Source organism: Furipterus horrens, unplaced genomic scaffold (assembly GCF_987537825.1).
Source record: "Furipterus horrens unplaced genomic scaffold, mFurHor1.1.pri manual_scaffold_2, whole genome shotgun sequence".
NCBI classification, from domain to species: Eukaryota; Metazoa; Chordata; class Mammalia; order Chiroptera; family Furipteridae; genus Furipterus; species Furipterus horrens.
Window position 1 is genome coordinate 84,911,924 of NW_028327172.1, and position 3,538 is coordinate 84,915,461.

At 44.5% G+C, this 3,538-nt stretch overlaps 1 pseudogene; it reads left to right on the forward strand.

The window, feature by feature from the left end:
* Positions 1 to 370: 370 nt before the first annotated feature.
* LOC150018968 (cyclin-J pseudogene) lies at positions 371 to 2,782 on the forward strand (annotated as a pseudogene).
* The last annotated feature ends 756 nt before the right edge of the window (positions 2,783 to 3,538 follow it).

A 3,538-nucleotide genomic window follows, 5' to 3' on the forward strand; every position in this document is an offset into this window, starting at 1 on the left:
AGTTCAACTTGGCGAGGAGACGAGGAAGTGGTAGGGAAGCATGGCAAGCAGAGGGGACAGCAAACTCAAAGACTGGTAGGAAAGAAACATCACGATGTGTGAAACTACACATAGCTTGGTTTGCTGGGATGAAAAGTGCAAGGGTCCAGGGTGAGAGATGAGGCTGGAGAGGTAGTTAGGGGTGAGATCACAGGAAGCTTTGGCCAGGCAGGGGCTGGGCTTCATCCCAGGAATGGTAGCATCTGCTTTCCAAGTCGATCATTCTGTGTTTGTGCAGAGAACACACGGGAAGACAGAGAAGAGCCAAGAACATTAGTTAAGGAGGTTGTTGTGGTAAGCCAGGTATGAGACCAAGGTTGAAGTAGTGGAAATGGAGAGGAGATGGAATTATGGACAGAAAGGTAAAATGGGCAAGATTTGGTAACTGATTGGTTTGAAAGAAGGTTGCCTCTGTGATCCTCCCTTCTAGTTTAGGTCTTGGTTTAGGTGCAGGTCCTGCTGAGTGAGATTGCAAACACAGACATAGGAATGGGTTAGTGACATGGAACGTGAAGATATCCAGGCTGTCTTAGAACATATAAGTCTGAAACCTGGGCTGGTGACCTTGGCCAAAGAAATAGATTTGGGATTCAGCAGCATAAAGATTGTAGAGGTGCCCATGAGAGTTCACACAAGGCAGCTCTGACATCTGACACAGTGAGTGGAGAAGAGATTAGAGTGACAGTTTAGAGGAACTTATGGCACCTTGGGGGACATAGCATTGAATGGGATGCCCAAAGGGCAAAGGGAAGGTGAAGAGTTAGAACTAGCAGAAAGAACTAGCATAAAGGTCAAAATCTGGTATGCTAGCAACCTGGGGCAAGAAGTAAGTCAAAGAGGATGGTTCAAGACTAGGACCAAGAGCAAGAAATAGGGTGAAGCCCTAAAAAGGATGTGGTAGGCCCTGGCCTGTGTGGTTGAGCTGGTTGGAGCATCATCCAGTAAACCAGAAGGTCATGGGTTCAATACCTGATTGTATAACCAGGGATCCTGCCTGGAAAACGAGGAGGGGTTGAGCTGCACATGTGTGCATCCCCCTGGCAACCAGGCTGACTCACACTGACAACCAGGCCAACCCACACTGGCTGCCCAAGGGATTCTGGGGAAGCATTTAAAAGGAGCATGCAAAAAATGCCAGTTCTTTTTTAATCTCCCCTCCTTCTGGGCTGCCAGGGCCAGAGGTCCTAGGCCCTAGGCATTGGGGACAGTAAGAGGGGAGGGGAGGGGAGGAGGCTCATGCCTGTGAGCGGCAGACCCTGTGCCCCTCCCCTACATGGGCCTGTCAGACTGAAATATTAGTTTTGGGGGTTTAATAGAGGGAGAAAAACTGAAGAGGACCAAAGTTTATGCGCCCTCTTCTGCTTATGGCAAGCTTAATTCAACAGCCTGAGGCATATGTTTCAGAGAACAAGGATATTTGGTCCACTGAACTTGGTGATAATAGTACTGTAAAGAGATTTTTGTTCTTGCGTCATTTTCAGTTCTTGAATCTATGCAGTAGTTGTCATACAAATATTTAAATAGCTATTTTTTATCTTTGTCCTGGCTGGTTTTGGCTCAGTGGATTGAGCGTCGGCCTGCGAGCTAAGTGTCGCTGGTTCGATCTTCCAGTCAGGGCACATCAGAGAAGGAAAACTCTGACTCCAAAAAACCTCCGCTGCCTTGCGGCATACCTCTTCAGGGGAAAGGCTAAGGGAGTAAACCCCGACAGAAAATCCGGAGCCGGAGTCCCTAAGGCGGTTTGACGTTGTAGTCAACACCGGCAACTCCTGCGGCGCACCTGAAGCCAAGCTGTATTGACTCCGTCTTTCCCTTGGACCCTTCAGCTGCGAAGAGAGGGGGGGTCTGCTGCATGGGCAACAGCAGACCCTCCATATCACCCTGCCCAGGCTCTGTAGCTTCAGCTTCACTGGAGAGGACACTCCAGCGTCATCGCAAGATGTCAATTCAACACGGGAGGAGACAGATACCGTGTCACTCCCGAGTTGGACTGCACAGCCATTCTCGGCGGTGCAGATAGACTCTTAAGAAGCTACACCATCGTCTCTCGAGACGGACGGCTGCCGAATCGAATCGAATCGAATCTCTCTGAAGCAGTACACAAAACAGATCTTCATGATGGCTGGCCAATGCTTGGAAAAGAATAAACTCTACATGGCCAAGTGTACAGATTACCTCCTAGAAGAATCTTTGCAATATTATGCCTTTAAAATTATTCACCTTCTTTAATAGCTTTTTTAAGGATTATACTTCATCCTTCTCCAGTGTGGCCTACAATACTGCATCATCTTACTGCTTACTCCTGGGATTTCTTAGTGCTGTGCATTGAACAGCTATTGATTGCTCATGATAATGCTGGGAAAGAAGCAAACAAACAAAGAGGACAAGTGGTACCTCAGCCAGTTCAACTAAGTGTGTTCCAGACAACCTTCCAGCCCTTGTGGCCAGTTCACTTTCAGCAACCTTAGTATCACTATCAGACACATCAGACCTCACTGCAGTATCGCCATCCTGTATCAGAACAACCAAGCAGTCAGCAGATTGTATCTACCACACACACCTCATCTTATACACTAAGACATGTCCTGCCAACTTCCAAACTAGTGATAAAGGCCTTAGGCACATGCAGACTGGTGTTGGGATGTCATTGGAAATACCAGTAGAAGTTAAGTCCTGTCTGGGTGTTTCTTATAGCTGGAGTTACAGGATAAATGAACATTGCCCTTGCATTACTCCATTTTGAAAGGTGATTTTATGTGAAGGTAACACTTGATCCAGACTGTTTTGTGACCTGAAGCTGTGGGACAAACATTTTGTAAACTCCTTTAAAGAAATTCAAATTGCATCAGAACTCTTCAAATAGCATGCCAGGGCAGGAAGACTGAGTATCACTTTGAATGCAGCATGAGGAATAAGCATACACTGCAAACATTTTAAGAGTACGTATGTCAAATTCTGTTAAATCCCGACATGACAAAAATTTCAAGCACTGGCTAGTGGCCCAAATTCTTTTAAAATATTCAATATACAGAAAATTGGGACAAACTCTGTTCATTTTGGTGTTTTGAGATTTGACCTGTGATTGGGCTCTTGGCCAGATATTGGCTTGTGTGTGAGAGATTAATGTTTGTCTGTGGACTTGCCAAACAGTCTTTTTCTGAAAGAAACTTACAGTATTAATTTTTGAAGAGTTCCTTTTTTTATTCTACAGTTTTGAGTTATATTCTGATCCACAAATGAATTTTTGACTAAGTTTAAAGTCATGAATCATGATGCTATACTAATCTGTGCAGTAAAAAAAAAATTTAGATGATTCTATATAACTTCCTGTCACAGATAGTATAGGTACTTGGATTTATGTACTAAAATTAAGGGTGAAGTAGATCTCTTAAAATCATGGCCATAAATTTTTGTTTTTGTTTTTTCCCTAAGTGATTAACCTCAAATATTTAGAACTAAAACACCTTTAACTTAGGGAATTTAAACTACTTGGGAACAC